Genomic DNA, 17203 nt, shown 5'->3' with positions numbered 1-17203 from the left:
GCTGAATGATTGAGAGTCCTGAAATGGTGAAATATTCAGTAAATGCTATATTTTTGTGTAATGCTCTAGCAGTTGCTGAAGCTGTGGCTTTGCTCTTTTTTTTGCAGAAATGCCTAGTTCTATTTTGGCTTTTTGATATGCTTTTGTCATAGTGCTCAGAAATGATGGGGCTGCATGGTGACTTTCTTTAAATCACTGTGCTTATGTGAGAGGATTGGTTGCTAAAAACATCAGGAGTTACAGAATATTTTTGTTGTTGTTACTGCATCAGTAATGTGAAGCTCTACTTGAAATTAAATCTTTATTATGCCATACACTGTTGAAGGCTGTCCTTTTTCCATATTTCAATCCAAGGTGACCATGGTCATTGTGAATCATGAAGGAAGATGTGGCATCCCTGCCTTCTGCCTGCAGATTTGAGATGCAGAGGGGTCTGTGGCCAGCTTATGGTCACTGAGGTGTTTGCAGTAAAACCAAACTTAGCTTAGCTTTAGCCAACAAAAGCTGCCTAGTTTGTTTTTTTTTTATATTCCCACTGTAAGTCTTGAAAATAAAGGCACCTCCATGCAGTTGAATCCCTTCATCTTCCACTTCTGTCTGAGGATATAATGAAATGCACATTAGACGTGGTGGTTTCTCTCCACCGGCTCCAGAAGGCACCTCAATAATCACCTTGGATGGAGATCAGAGAAGCCTTGTCTGGGGGAAGGTGTCCCTATGCATGGCACAGGGGTCAGAACTAAATATCATTAAAGGTCCCTTCCAACCCATTAAGTGTTTCTATGACCCTTGTAGGTGGGTGTGATGAGCCCCATCTTAAGCAGAGCAGAGAAGGGACTCCAGTTTCCTCGTGAGTTCGCAGTACGCATCACACTACTGCACTCTGACGCTCTAAACAACATGCACGTTTTATTACCAAAATGTTTTAAACACCAGGTGTGCTGTTGGAACTTGCAAAGTCTTACCTTTGTGAAGTCACATTTTCCTCCCCGAAACACCCAGTTTTAGTCCTCCTTAGTATTTTGCATCTGCAGTGCAGAGAGGTGCCACTTGTGTCAGTCTCATTTTGTCAGGAGCAGTGCACATTTTCATTTGGAGTTTTCTTCGTGTTTCTAATGGCAGGCAGCATGCAGAGCTAATTAATGGGGTAAGGGAAGAAGTCACTGATGAGTACAGATTGAATATCTTCAGATAAAAAGAGCTGCGGGTCTCCTGTTGAGTTTAAAGAACAGCCCTACTGAACTTTTGATATGCAACCAGATGCAGCATGTAGAAGCAACCAAATCAAGGGTTAGAGGGGATGAAATTAGTTCAGCTGACTCTTATTTTCTATGTGTACACTTCCAGAAATTACTATTACCTTGCGGTTAGCTAATCTAAATACAGAGGTGCTTAATTTTTTGCTCCCTAATTATAGAGGTCAGTACAACAACTTTTATTATCTCATTCAATGTTTTCTTGAAGTGGATGGAGAGATTGGGATCTTGTTGTAGTTTCAGTGTAGCAGCCTGTTTTGATGCCTCGCAGTGTAGAAATTAAGCAGGGAGAGCTGAAGTGCCATTCTTACATGGGGTTCCTAATAGTAACACACTTAGAGTTCAAGTGGTTCTAGCTGTTGTCCCTTCATGTTGGTGGAATAGCTGTTGAAGAAGAATTTCAGAATTGAATGGTTCATGCTCAAAGCAGTAGCTTGTCTATTTAAAATGACATAAAATAAAAGTATGAACAGACAGGAAATGCAGCAGGAGCTACTAAACCATTGTGATTTTACTGGTTTTCTGCTTTGAGGGTAGAGAGGGTAGCATAGGATGGGACTTGAGGTGGATTTCTTGTCCTGCTTCTCTGGGGTTCAAGCAGAGCTGATTGATGAGGAATGATTTATGACCAGATACACATTTCATCAGTAAGAATATTTCTTCTTGAGTAGAGGAATATTTCTACAGCCTACAGTCACTGAGACACAACTTGTCCCTGTTGCACATCCATTTCATCAAGGTTAGAGGCGAGTGCCCTTGATCTGTTCTACCAGATCTAGTCCATGACAAGTGTCCTGCCTTTTCTTTGAGGGGAATCCCGTTCTGTTCTGCATGGGCAGCTTTCATTGCTGAAGGCATTTCAGCCTGGCACAGCTCCTCTATCCAGATCTCTGCCCAAATCCTTGTCCCTGTGCAGGGGAAGGAGGCTTATGAGGAAGAGAAAGCTGGGGAGGAAAGATGGAAAGGTTTTCGTCTTCAGGGCTTTTCTATGCCATTGCAAAGACTTCCTGAAACTATTGCTCTGGTGTTTGTTCCAGCCATCAAACCCTGAAGGAAATCCCTGATTTGGGTGTATGATTTAAGTCTATAAAGTGAACATGGGGGCATGGTTCAATAGTGAACGAAGGAGAGTATCACTGTTGCTCTTTGCAAACCTTGATTTTGATGGCTGCATGAGTTTGTACTCTAAAGAACTTTCCACCAGGATAGCAAGTGGCCTCATCATTTGCTGTGAAGGATGAGAAAGATTTGCTGTTGGATGCAGTTCAGCTGTGGGGTTTTGAGCTAATACTAGATTTGTCCTTTTGGGACAATGTGCTTGCTGTACTTCCTGCATTGACTAGTCATTATTGATATCCCCATCTTCCCCCTGCTCCCTCCTTGACTCCTTGGGAGGGTCATACGCCTGGGATTTACAGCTCTTTTTGGTATATGGTGACTGTTACAGCAAAGATGAATGGGAAGGGAAGCTTTTGTATGTTCCTCTGCCTGAAAACTTTCTCAAGGTTAGAGATCTCGGGTGACTTTTATTGTTACCTTTTCTGACAACAGCCTCTCAATATGAAATAGAAACTGAAATAGAAGAGTGGCAACTAACTGGAGATAGGCCTGAAAGGGCTGGCATGGCGATACAAACTGCTTATTGTTTATAGTATTTGTCTACTTAAAGCCCACTTCTCTCTTGAGAGCTTGGCTTACTTAGAAAAGAATTGCTACATTGGCAGAAGTTTCCTATATCTTAACTGTTATAGAAACGTGTTATGAAAGCAGTTGCCATGAAATTGAATTATAGGTGTTGTATTCTTCATTGCTTAAATTGCTCTCTTATATCACAGGCCTCATAGTTTTGTTTGGAACAAATAACTGCAATTTAGTAGGAGCCTAAGAGATGATGGTATTAGCAGTCAGGGGTTGTTTAAGGCTTCCTTAATGATGGAAAATTGTTCTTATCCATTTACCATGTGTCATCTTTGTAAAAATGCATGTGCAGTGAGTGGAAAAGGAGAACTGTTCCCTTATGGCATCTAAGTTTGTTTTTGTATTTTTCAATGTGTGAAACAAACCCCTGTATGTTTTTAGATTAGTCAGGGCAATATGGTCATTCATATGTAGCTTTGACACAGCTCTGATACATCAAGTGGTGACACTGGATGTGGTAAGATGTTTCACTTCATTCACTTCCAGTTTGCTGAAATTAAGTACGTAGTTGCTCAACCTAAAACTTCCCAGGTTTTAATGGAATAGGTTTTTAAAAGATCCTTCAGGAAATTTTTAAAAATAACTCTCAGTGCTGAAAGCAATTATTGGTTTGGGCCAGAATTTAAAATCATTTTGTCTAGGTTTAGATTCCTAATTGCTGCTCTATGTGCTGCTTCCTCCCCAGCCCACTCATGCCCAGTAGCCTTTTCTTGGATGTGCTTTGCAGTTTACCCTGAAGCTTAATGTATGGGAATTGCTTCATTTGGCTTGGAAACAGAGTAACTCCCACAGAAAAGGGATGCTTGCAGAGGTCTTGGGCTTGAAAATGAACCTTGCTTCCCCTACTTCCTTTTCAGGTCCATATTAATTTACAAAAGATACTCTGTACTGAAATTCCGAAGCAAAACCTGCTGTATCATGTGGCTCAGAACAAGCTTTATCAGTTTCCTCTTTTCCAACCTGTTACGAGTCTACAGATCTGGTAAAGTGTTACATATGTGTATTCCTCCAATTTCACAGATTTCACAGAGAAAATGAGGTTAGGAAGGATAGGGAGAGGTCAGTTTGTCCATCCCTTGCCTGAAGGCAGGACCTGTTCTTCCAGGTCCTGCTTTACCCTTGACAGATGGCTGTCTAACATGTCCTTAAAATTCCTCAGCCATCGAGATTTGCTTGCTTGCTTTGAGGTGTCACTTGTGGAAAGCCAATTAAATCTGCTTCAATGGTCTTATTTTGCCCATGTTCCATTAGCAATTAGGATCAGTTTTCTTGCTTGTTTCAGGTGGTTTTATATACATGTTTTTTGCACGTGTTTTTGTTTTATTTTTCCCTTTTCTGCTCCTCTCCTGATTTGAAATGTGATTTTTCAACATCTGCTTTTAGCCAGTTTGTGTCAGGCCTCTGATGCTCTGCCCACTTGACTGAAGGTAGTATGCAAGTTCCCTAATATTTCAGAAATTCCAATTTCATGGCAATCTTTAAGAATAAAAAAGGGAGTGAGGCAATTTTTGGAGTGAGTTCTTTTGAATGTGTATTTTTGCTGATAAGCCTTGTATCGGTGCTTTTAGTAAGTCCTTTTCTGTTGTCTCATGAAATGTGATATGAAAAAACAAAACTGCTTCACAAAGTTCTGTGAAAAATTAATGTGTACTGTAGTTTAGAAGATAGATCACTGGAGGGCATTTAAATGTTATGTTTTCTGCAAATTTTAAGGGAAACCAAATAGCTAGTAAGGACTGTTTCAGAAATTCAACTAAGTGCTGCTAGTACTAAAAGAATTAAGAGAGGAGAAATGAGGGGCATAGACTGCACAGCCTAATGAGGGGCCATAAGCCTAATGATGCAAAATTGCAAATTGCCCAGATTACAAAGCACTGTCCCTTGCATGCAGCTCTGCTTTTAGGGCTCCCCAGAGCTGCAGTGTCGGCTCAGGATTCAGATGTGCTGGCAGTGTGGTGTGCCTGGTGCCAGCCCCAGCAGCCACAAAGCCTCTGCGTGACTCCAGCCCGTGCTGGAGCTGCCATGTGCTGCCAGAAACCTGCCCAGGCTCTGAACTGTGCTGCTGGAGGAGGCTGCAGTGGGCAAGGTAGGGAATGAACTCGTGGGATGACAGGAGAGAAGTGACGTGGTGCAGTACCAGAGATGCAGGTTCCCTTGCCCAGCACACCCTTGATTTTTTGCTGTTGGAGGCAAACTGGTGCCTAAGTGATGGTACAGCTTCAACTTCCCCAGCACGTGAGGGAGATGCTGCCTGGGCTCCTGCTGGCAGCCAGGGAAGCATTTGGAGCAGCTGCTGCTCTGCAGGGTGACTGTCCTAAAAGGGCAAAGGGGTTTTGATGGGACAGCAAAACCAGAGCCCAGGGTTGCAGATAACAGAAAGGTAAAAATGCAGTTTTTTACAGAGGAGTGTTTACTTTCTCGCTGCCTGCTCTTCCTGACCCATAAAAGCTGCCAACTGTGGTGTCAAGCTGATAAAATGTTCACACAGCTCTAGCCAGAGCAATGAACTATAACCAAAAACTGAGGAATGTTTGGGGTTTTTTCCCCTTGGGTTTTGCCAAGAATTCAAGCAAAAGTGTAAAAATGTATTTTTCTCACCGGTGTCACTTTCTACTCCTAAAATCCATCTGTATAATCATGTCTGTCTTACCTTTGGGATGCTGGTTATTCCTTCTCCTTTAGTTTGTACAGGTCAAGGATGACACAGCCTTAGCTTCGGTTCTGTAATTTTGCAAACAGTGAGATACCTGATAGTCTCATACAGCCTGTGTACCTCAGAGATGTGATAACCAGATATTTCTTCTGCTGATGGCTGATTGCTCATCTGAGTAAACTGGAATAATTCAGGAGAAGTCTTAGGTTTCTTTTTCCTTTAGAATAGAACAAAGCATTTTGCATTGAATGCAAAATCATTTGAGATAAGTGATGAGATTACTCAGTCAAAGCAGAATAAAAACTGGGAGGGATGTAATTAATTGTTTTATTTTTTTCAAGATGCTGACATGATGTGAGAGTTGCTAATGCAGTCTGAAGTACAAATGATATGCAAAATTCCCTGATAACTACCTGGGAATTCTCATTCCATCAGCAACTTCTATGTTATCATAAATGAGACAGCTTGAAAGGCACTTGTTGCATTTTGTATTGCGTGCAAAAGCCATTTACACTTCAAATGAACTGGTCTAGATTATTTGTGATGTTTTTTTTTCTGCACAGCTTTCATAAGCAATGGAACAATGCTGAATTACTACTCTATAACATTTAACAATTCAAGAATCGTGGGGTGAGGAGACGTGACAAAAACCCTCGTGAAGCTGCTTAGCAGCTGGGGTTGTAAAAACAGGGCTTCAGCAAGTCAGATTGGGATGTCTGATCACCTCTGAAAATTGACAAATGTTTAGATTTTAATTGTAATCTGTTTTTATGTTCTGATAACAGAGCCCACAGGGTGAATGTGTGTTTGTCTCTTGGGACCCCCAGGCTGAGCCCCAGTGGCTGATTTCCATCCAGTGTGAATGGTCAGAGGCATGAATTCAGGAGTGAAGCGGAGAGGGAGGAGTTTGGTCTTCATCCAGGAGGTGAAATAAACCTAAGGGAGTCTCTCCAAAGCTCCAGGGCTCAATTCTCAGCAGTTGTAAACCAGCACAGTTCAGTATAACTGAGGCTGAGGATCTGTCTGTGTGACTTTATCTGTGCTGTGTACAACAGATGATTAAGTACAAATGCATGTTGAGGTGATGTGGGCTGTGTGTAAGGATGAAGCAGGAATGTGCCTAAAAGCCTCCTAATCTCCAGTTTGTTCAATTCCTGCTATTTATCTCCCCATCACCATTCCAGTATCTCTGTATTAATCTGGAAGGCTCTCCATGCTGAATATGACGAATGTACAGAAGTCAAAAAAAGGCCTGGAATGCTCATGGCTGCAGTGTCAAAGATAATTAAATGGTGTTTCTAGCCCAGATGGAATCCTGGAAAGCATGAGAACAGCTCATGGTGCTAGGAGGGGTCAGCAGGAGGTAGATGCTCACAAACTAATTGGACTTCGGGGATTCTGTTTTGAGGAGTGCCTTCATATAAAACAATGTACATACCCAGGATGTGCTGCTCAGTTGTTTCCTAAACTGACAGCTGTTTTAAGATAAGAGATGTTTTATTTCACTGAAGCCCTTTTTCTCCAAGTCCAAAAGAGCCTGGAAACTATTATCTCACGGAAAAATACCTTGGGGTCTGTGTGTGGAAAAGGTGATGTGTTCTGTAGTGCTGGCAGGGTCACCCTGCATGCCTCAGTCTCCTTTCTGAATGCTGTTTGTGAAGGAGAAAAACCGACTTGAAATGCAAAGGATGTGAGTGGCTGTGGGTTTTATCTAACACGGTACAAAGTGGCCCATTGTGAATTGAGGGAGGTGTTGCTACCTGGGGGAGGCTCTTCATCCTCCCTCTGTGGCTGGAGTGATAGGAATGCCGTGTGTTGACTTTTAATGAATATTCATCAGTTGTGTGTGTGTGTGGAGGGGTTTATAGCCTGTCACTGCAGCCTTATCTTAGGCATTAGGGAGAGGAGGCAGCTCCTGTGTTTGGTGTCTGATGTTGGGTAGGGTAAAACACTTCACCCTGTGAGCCTGGAAGGGCCAAGGCTTGTGGGTACTGAAAGGGAGCCCTGCACTGCTCAGAGAATACCAAACAGGGAGTGCCCAAGGACAAGCAAACATGGGAAAATAAAAAGGAATCCTGAGCAGGCAGTAAATATTGGGCTTAGGAGGCTTCTCTTCTCATCCCCTAAATTTATGGCCTCAGTGCCTGCACTTTCCGTCTCCCATCACTGTTGTTCTGGGCCTGCCTAGGTGGTTGTGTGCTGACCTTTTTTCATTGTTTCTAATACTTGAGTGCCTGCATAGTACTAACAGGGTTGTGGGACACATTTTAAAGCCCCCCAAAGTTGCTGCTTCTTTTTTTTTTTTTCCCTGTGATGGTGTTACCCATTCCCAGGACTCTGCTGGTCTCCACTTGCCTCTACAAGGCCCTTCATGATTCCCAGTGCTCTTCCAGAAACACCTGCAGCCTCTGCCCTTGTGATGTCTGGAGACATTTGGGTCCTGCCATCTTAGGCACACTCTGAGTTTTGGGAGCAAAGTGGGGATACGGTGTGGATAAATAATAATAATAATAATAATAATAATAATAATAATAATAAATAAAAGTGCTGGCTTTTATTGGGATTTGTGTTCTTTGGACTTAAATGTGTAGAATTGAACAGTCCAGCCTAAAACTGCTTGTCTGGGTGTCCCATTCAGTGAGTGGGCAGAGATGGCTGCAGATGCTGTGACTGTTGAACACTATCTCTCTTCTTGCTTTTGGGCATAACCAGTGTGTGGATAAAAATACGTTTTTTTTCTTTTTTTTTTTTCTTTTTTGGATTAACAACAAATCACTGTTTCTTTGTAAGGTGGTGATGAAGAAGGTTTAAATTTTCCATGCTGAAAATCAGCCAGCAGCTGTTTAAATGAAAAATCTGTTTTGTAAGAAAAACAGAACAACTCAAAAATTACACTAGCTAAAATGTACTTGCAGCATCTGTTGTTTAACTGTATCCATGTTGCAATTAACAACAAACTGTAATAACACATCAGCATTCTGCTCCATTAATTTTCTTTTTTTATTTTACTTTATTATGCTTTCAAGTGGGTTCTGCAAAAGTACAAAAGATACTAACAATGCTTAATAAATGAATAGACAAATATATAAGCTTATAATTTTGTGCAAAGTCTGTTGATGTATAATTTTTCTTCAAATAAAGAAATGGATACAAAACTCGTAACACAAGAAAAAGTTATATGAGCAATGATTAGACTCACACCTGTTCAGCCACTAAAGCTTAATTGCTCGTGATTTTGTGTTTGAGGGCTCCATACCTCACTCCTGTCATGCTCTTCAATTTGGGATCTCTGTATTATTGTCTTATTTCTCACTTGCACATGGCTACAGACGTATGTTCTTTGAGTTGTTATGGTTCAATATCGTATCAGCCCCTGTGTTTAGGTTTAAAGCTGCTTCAAAACGGTGTAAACTGGCCTAAGGTTGGCTTAAATGAACGATGGAGGCAGCTCCTCACACACCACATGTCCCCAGACCGCTTGCCCTGCGGCGGAAGGACATGGTTGCAGGCTCACAGGTCTGACTCATCTCTTGTCTCTGGCAGTAATTTAGCTAATTAGCTCAAATATACCACCTGAACTTAGATGAACTCGTGTGCACAGGTAAAATCTGGGCTCCCAGTTTTTTGCTCTGCTGACATCAGTGTGTGCCTGGTCTGACTGACTGTAATTTTTCTAATTTGTGCAGCAGACCAGGACACCCATTCTGTGTCTTCCACTTGCAGACAGTTGATTGAATAGTTCAATCAGCTACTGCTTATATATATCTGCAAAAATACCCTCTCCACACAGATGATGTATCAAATGGTGACACTTAAACTGGTGTTCTGTTTTTCACTTTTTCCCTTTTCCCTTTTTTTTTGTGTGTGTGGTGGGAAGACGACACGTCCTGTGTACATGTCTCTGTGTTCCACAGTATTAAGTGTAAAGTCTGTTTATAAATGCAGCTAATGAAATTGGGGACCGTGTGGCCTCCAACCATTTAAAATAATGGCATGAGCAATCTCACTCCATTACGTTTGAGTGGAAGCAGTTCATGCTAAAGTGCTGGTTCCCTCAGGAGCCAGGGAGCCCTGATTGAATCTTACTTGCAAAATGGCCAGTGATGATAAGTTTGCAGGGCAGATGACAGCTCTGACTCAACAGAAACTGCAGTGCTCGGGGAAAGGGCTGCCTTGAGCCTGTTAATGCATTTTTCTTTCTCTTTCACTGCTGTCTTGCAAGCTTTGCAGCGAAGGCAGCTGCCCTGTGTTCACGTTTCCCAGGGGCACTGAGGTGCCGTGGTGCCAGGAGGGTTGTGCTGCTCTGCTCACCTCTTGGCTGCAGTGGCTTTGGGCTTTCTCCTTCCAGCTCTGGGGTCCAGAGCAAATAGTTCCATCAGGAGGGTGTTTCTCCGGCATTAAAAACTCTGTCCTTTCTTCCGGTGTACTTTTATCAGAAGACTAATGTAAATTTATGGGAATTTTTTTGACTACCACGAGGTCCTTCTAACAAGGGGGATGGCCAGGCCATGAAGCGAGCGACCCTCCTTTTTTTATCCTGTTGCAATGTGTTTCAAAACACAGAAGTTGTTGGGAGATGCTTAACAAATGAGTTTTGACACAGGTTGATGAGCTGATATGTGCTCTGCTGCAGTCTGTCTGTCTGGAGCAGTGCCCATTGCTGGCGGGGTGTTATTTCTGTGAGGAGACAGACAGACCATCCCTCGTGGCCACTTGGCACAGAGAGCTTACTTTCTCACCACCACTGGTCAGTAATGTGGGGATGAGAAGCCTGAAAATATGGGATGCTCCTGCCCTTGGCTCGAGAGTCGCTGTGGATTCTGAGCCTTCTTTCTGTTCCTGCAGGAAAAGCTCTTGGGGACTATTTCAGCACTCTGGGGGAGTTGCTGTGCACCAACCACTGGCATAATACATCCCTGGTTTTGCAGAGGAAAAATAAAATTGCACCTGACAAAGGCCTGTAATATTTGAATATAAATATATCTGACAGAAGTTGCAGCTGCATGCATATCAGGACAGGGCAGTACTTGACTATAACCATGAAGACTGAAGTGAACTCAAAATTCAGTAGAACACTACAGAAATGGGCTTGCAGGGTACCGGCCTGTATCGAGAGGAAATAGGACTTCTGCAAGACAAATAACAGTTCCCAAATGCTTATCTAGCACAAACACATTGAGCAAAACAAACTTGACTCTTTCAAGTGAACATTTCACGCTTATGAGAAAACTTGGTGACATCTTCAGTGATGGAAAATAACCGGAAAAGGGGAAATTTGAGAGGGAGAGAGGAGTAGAGTTGGAGATGCAAATCTAGAAGAGAGGCAAAGCACCTGCAGCTTCTTCTTCCAGGCTCCCTTCACCCCTCTTCCATCCCTGAATGTTTGGGGGATTGTAGATAAGGGTCATGAGAGGGGAGCAGCTGAATGGAGCAGCAAGGTGCATCTGCTGGACCTGCATCCCCCTGGACACAATGGATCACCCTGCTCTGTCTTGTCACTGTGGTTGCTAACTTTGTGTTTTCTGTAGTGACACTGTGCAAGGCAGGCTCAGCCTTCAGAGAAGCTCTGGCTGTTACTAGATAGACCTTCAGAAATAACCCTCTGCACATCCAGGATCAATCTGAGACTGCCTTTTATGTGCAGCTTTTCCCAGCCTTCCCGCAGTTTTACAGGCATATAATAATTTTACCAAAAGAAACGTTGCAAATCCAAGGAATTCAGAGTTAAGCTTAAGTGCATCATAAACCTCAATGAGAGGGTTATTTTGCTGTACTGTTCTATCGTATTGGGGAATTAATTTATCAGAAGTGCAAGAGGAGGTTGGTGCTTCTCTCTTCCATGTAGCTTAGAAATGTATGGGTGAATGTAATGGTACTTCTCAATTTCCTGGAATTGGAGCCTGATGGGATTTTTTGAGACTACTGAAGGACTGCCTCTTCTGTGTGTTTTATTGAAAATGGCATGTGAACAATGTCCCGCAAACGTGGTTTGCAGAGCCTTGTGCTTCACTGCCAGGCTTGAAGCTTTCAGCCTTGAGATCCCCTCTGCAAGTTTGTGAAGGGAGAAGGAACACCTGGAAAAACTGCTGATGTTCTGAATGTAGGGGATGCAGTTTATTTTTTCAGTTAGCCTGGCAGTCTCACTGGGATAAAACCAAAAATCATGATGGCACATGTCACGTGTTGGTGTGTGGACAATATTACATTTGATTGCCATTTGAAAAATGTGATGGTTCTAGTGCATAATTGCAAATTATCTCATGCTTTTATAATTAGCTTTGCCTGGATAAAATGTAATAAAATACAGTGTTTGTCCTTGTGTGAGACAGTTGATTAATTTAATCACAGCTGTGATGAGGAGCTCATTTTGCTTCTAAGTTTCTTTCCAGTTTAGTTCCTTTTGCCTTTGAAGATGCGATTGCTGCTGATTTGGGGGATCACTTGGAATTCCTGTCTTGTAAGAGGCAGGGCAGAACACTGAGTAATACAAAGACTCTTGAAGCTGTGATTCACCCTCTCAGATCATGTTAGGATTTGGATTTCACTTGTGTTAAGGACAAGAATTATGCATAAAATGCATTTCTGAACTGGTTCTAAGTTTGGTGTGCCTTGAATCTGAGCTTTGGGTACAAACCTGCTCAAACTAATAATAAGTTTTGAGTTATTAATAACATTTCTTTTACTAATAACTTTTAAAGAGATGGAAATATAATCCAGTATCCATATAATCTGCTGCTGACAGTTGGAACATTTGTAATATTTAGCACACCACGACTGCAAATGAACTTGGGCATTAGGACTGAAAAATTTAGTGTTTCTGTGTTTCTTCTCTCAGCTGGGCAGTTAATCCTCCTCCTAACCCCATGGATTTAAATATTAAGCCTAGGTCAGATCCCAAGGCTTTCCTCTGTTCTGTTTGTGAAAGGGCTTCATTTTGACCTGAGGGAAAGGTCATATATCAAGGCAGCAGTTTCCCATCACTGTCTTTCAGGTGGACTCACCTTTCACTCTGTCGTGTTTTGTGGTTTCCTCCCATTTCACACTGCTTGGTTTCCGATCTTCCCTCTGTCCTTCCTTTGCAACCATCTACTTTATTTTAATCTTCTTGACAGGACCCTCTTATCTGTTCTTGCCAAGCTCCATTTAACCAGGTCTGCCTTGAGCAGATTTGTCTTTCTGCCTTCCGATTTCTCTGCAGGCATGGCGTGAGCAGGCCCCACACTCCCATCAAAATGTAATTTTTTGATAATTTTAGGCTCTTGCATCTACAGTTTCTCTTCTCCTGGGAATATAAAACCCTGACCTGGCCATGTCTGGGAAGCTCTGTTGTTTCTCAGTCTTCCACTCTTCCTCCAAACCCAGTCCTTGCCTCTGCCAGTCTCAGACCTCCTCTGTTGTAGCAAAAAAAAAAAAAAAAGCCCCCAAAACAAAAAAACCACAAAAAACTGTGCCTTGTGCCTCCTACTGGATTTGTCCCCATTTGTTTCAAGGATCAGGCTGGCCACTGGCTCTGTTTGAGTAGTAGAAAATGATTTTTGTAGCAGTGAATTATTGCAGGGCTGGTGGCCAGCAGCCTCTGTCTGAAGCCTCTTTTTTGGAGCATGTGAAGATTTATGGTCAGCTCCAGCGAGTGCTGTTGTGTGTTGGGCCAGCTCACTGCACTGCACATGGAAGCATCTGAGCTTAAGATCTTTTTTAGTAACTGAAATACATTCCCTGGGGAGCCTGAAGTGGTCCAAATGTTGGGTTGTTTTTTGTTTGGTTGTTTGAGGTTTTTTGTTGTTTTTTAAGCATCCAAAACCACCATATACTGAAAAGGATATATGAAATTAAGAGCATTTACATTTTCTTTCTCTCATTTTTTTAAATTCAGAATTAGAGGGAAGAGACTGTTTAATTTTCTTTTCTCCCTTGTGGCTGAATCTTTCACAGCAAAGAATTGCACTTTCTCTCCTAGTTCTCCTCATTTCACATATACCTTTGAGTGATAATTTCCATCCTTTCTTGATAAATAAAGAATTTTCATTTCAGGAGACATTTGAATGCTATTTTAAAGTAAAATTGATTTTCCATCTTTATGTAATTAAATTGTGTGGTCAGAAGGAAATTGCATTGGAGTTACAAACCTGATGTTATTTCCTCTTTTTGTGTATGTACTTAAAAAACAAAACAAGCAAAACCACTGACAAAATATGCCTGGAAAGGAAGCTGTAGTGTCTGATGAAGCAAGGGACAAAGACCTAATTTTTCTTCTATCAACAGAGAGAGGTCACAATGAGACTCTGGCACTGAAGTTGTCTTGTGTAATATAGATTTTGAAATTTCTAGTGTGATTTCTCACTTTTTAATAAGCTGAGAAGTGCATGAGAACTTTCACAAATTAGCATCACTATCCAGTGACCTCTGTAGGGGTGAAAAGGGAAGAAAACCTCATGAGAGCAGGATGATTAATTGGTTAAAACATTGTATCGTGAAAAGAAATCGGACTTACTTAAAGCATGTCTCAACTGGTGGCATCCACACTTGCTTTATTTATTATGTTTAATGCTGTTGTGATCCATTAAAAGACACAAAACAGGCTGCTTTTCAGTTCAAGGTGTATTCTAGGAGCTGTTTTCTTTATTAGCATAAATACTGGCTATGAGGGAGCAAACGTGCTTTAAATTTCTCTTCTTTCCAAAGTCTCTAATTAGCTGAAGTTTATCCTTTGCTAAGAGGAAGATACTGCATTTGGGCTTTTGTTTCCCTTCCTTGTTGCCCAGCATTTGGCCAGAGCAGCCTGCTGTGGTCCAGCAGCAGTGGTGGTGTTTTGCACACATCATATTTTTGCATATTCAGAGCATATTCAGCTTGCCTAGAAATAATGGCAAACTTTTGCCTCAGTGTGACCAGATAATGGGCAGGTGCACTGTGGTAAAACATTGCTTCCATCTGTTATGAATGTGAGCTTTCTGTTTCTTCAGTTTCCCCTCAAAAAAACTCCAAACCCCAGTGAATAACAAAAAGATCTTTTTGTGTTTGAACACAGCAAACTTGCTGAGGTGCATTTGGTCAGTCCACAAGCTCATTCACTCCCATCCAGTGCAGTGACTGTCCTGACTTTGGGTTGCTTGAGAGGTACCTGCCTGTTCTGAGTTTTACTGCATCTTCTTTTTCTGCACCCTGAAAAATGGAGACTTCAAAATCATTTCACCTGCACAACTTGTAAATTATGTTAGGATTGGTCTCTGAGCTAACACTGGATCTTGTTAGGTGTGTGATTTGAACGCATTTAGTGTGTGGAAACATGGAAAAAAATCTTGAACTTGAGGAAAAGTCTGTGCTTCCAGCAATTCAAGTAATAATAGTGAGTACTTTGTGTATCATACTGGCTCAGTGTAAGGCAACAGCAGCCTGGTCCTCAACCTGCAGGCTGAGGTATCTGTTGTGTATGGGCTGTTCTGAACCTGTCACAGTCAGAAGCTCACTGCAATTAAAGTCCCAAATGTTTAATGAGAGGCAGGCAGATAATACTGTCTGGCATTTTAGATAATATTCAAGATGCTGAAAAGCTTCAAGAGGAATTAAGGGGAAAGGATGGGCTGTTCCTGTTGAGGACAGTGTGACTGGTGAGGGGATGCAGCTGCATTCCAGTGCGGTGGGTACCAGTCCTTCCCTCGCCCTGCCTGGCATTGCTGACTTGGACCAAACTCCTGGGAAGGTGGCACATCACAGCCATCTGCAAAAATGACACGACTGTGGTTCTCTGCCTCCTGGGGATTTGTGAGAATAAAGCTGCTGCTGATGAGGTGCTTATGGGTACAGCAGAAACAGGGCCAAACAAGGCTCTTCAGACAGGGAGGTGGGAGGGGGCTGGGAGCAGAGCCTGGAAAGTGACTTGATTTTGTTTTTTTGCAAGCGGCTGAAATTTGCATGTAGGCAGTTTATACCCACACAACGAGATTAAAATTGCTGCCTATCTCATCTAGCAAAATTGTTCCTGCTCCTTCAGCACTGCCCTGTGTCTGTGTCTCGGGGAAATCAAGCACTGAATTTTGCCGACTGCCTCGTGCTGCCGCTCGCGCCTCCGGCCGCCACCTCGGCCCTGCGGAGGAGCCAATCTTTCTCCGTGAGAAATCTGAGTGTTAATAATTTCTGGCAAGTGTTGTGCTGAAGCAGACAATTCTCTAACGCCAGCCAGGCATGTTGAGGAGTTACACTGGACAGGGCAAGGAAAACACTTCATTCATGTTTGAATTCCTCACCTCTCTGCAGCCTCCTAGGGCAGCCGTGGGAGCCAGGGCAGATACATTTCACACGGATGCTTTCCCTTGGAAATGCCTCTGGTGATGGTCTAGTGTGTGGTGGTGGCTGCTATTTGCTGTGAGAATACCTCCTGGCTTGAGATTTAATATAAAAAAAAAAAATTTCCCGCCTTTTATAAGGTGAATGAAAGTGATAAAAGATATCTAGATTTAATCTTGCCTCGTGGTGGGGTATCTGGTTCCCTAATGTCACTTGGTCAATAGGAGCTGTGGGCCAGAGTATTCAATTGGTGTTTATTTGCTAAGTGCAAGCCTGGGTAGTTATTTTATTGTTAGTTTTATTTGAAATTAGACCTTCCATCCTGCCCTCAGTATTTCTACCTGTTGTTTTTCTCCATGACGTTTTTAAGCTGTTTTGTAAATGGATGTTAGAAATTGGATTGACTGGAAAAAAAAAAATTTATGATAAAGGAAAAGTTTTGACTGTGCTTCCAGTACTGTTTTATTTAAAAGTCATTGGCAAAAAGAAAAGCAAGATAGGCTAAAATATCCAGCATTTCCTAGTGATATTTTTCAATTTAGAAAAAAAGGGTTGTTTATAAGTAAGTCTCACTTGGAATTGCTGGAGGTTGCCTGATCTCCAGGGGGATTTCTTGAGTGTGGTTGTCCATGCTACATCAGGATCTCTCTTCCCTGACAGACACGAGATGTGTGAGAAATTAGTATCTGTGCCATGAGAATATCATTAACTACACTGCTTGCATCTGGGAAGACCTTTTTCTGTTCTTTAGGGATGACATCTTGGAGCTCTACCCTATTGATTCACCTCTTAAGTCTAAGCTACTGTGGGGTCAGCAGGTGTGTGTGGGCTCAGGGATAACGAGCTGCTGTATCCCACTTAATCCACAGTAGCTGACTGTGGGTAAATACAAGGTAGCTCAAGGCTGCTTGACTTAGGTTTAGGAAAATATTTGTAATCACAAATACCTTTTTAATATCAACATTTTCTAGGCCAAGTAGCTTCAAGGGTTTGTGGAACTGTTTTAGATCTCCATTTCATTGTGTAAGTAGGTTATAAACACCAAATCAAGTGTCTTTTAGTCTTTATGTTTGCAGTGCAAGGGATATTTTTGTGATAGATATTCTTAAGGATTGTTGAAAGCAGTAGAATAGTTCTGTTTTTAAAATATAACATATTCCATGCAAGAAGAGATCAACACAGTGCTGTTTAATGCTGTGTAAATATTTGTACATAAATAGAATAATCCTTTTTAAGCAAATAAGTTAGAGGAGAGTAGATTTCCTTTGTGCAAAGATTGTGCATGTAATAGTTTTCACCTACCAGTTTAGCA

The 17203-nt window shown here is 42.0% G+C and overlaps 1 protein-coding gene across 10 annotated transcripts in view; it reads left to right on the top strand.

Annotated features, from left to right (window-relative positions):
• SGCD (sarcoglycan delta) overlaps positions 1–17203 on the top strand; it is a 504819-nt gene that overhangs the window by 256020 nt on the left and 231596 nt on the right. The window contains exon 1 of one of the 10 annotated variants that reach the window (XM_069028494.1): positions 16850–16914. The exons of 8 other annotated variants lie outside the window; for them this stretch is intronic. The gene's annotated coding sequence lies outside the window, so the exon portion shown is untranslated. Of the gene's footprint in view, positions 1–16849; positions 16915–17203 lie in introns of those variants that run through there. One more of the 10 variants, XM_069028491.1, reaches the window with a different exon arrangement.

The sequence above is a fragment of the Aphelocoma coerulescens genome, chromosome 13 (genome assembly GCF_041296385.1).
Source record: "Aphelocoma coerulescens isolate FSJ_1873_10779 chromosome 13, UR_Acoe_1.0, whole genome shotgun sequence".
Lineage (NCBI taxonomy): Eukaryota > Metazoa > Chordata > Aves > Passeriformes > Corvidae > Aphelocoma > Aphelocoma coerulescens.
Note: the sequence above shows the minus strand (reverse complement) of the source record. Positions and strands in the feature narration are given on the sequence as shown.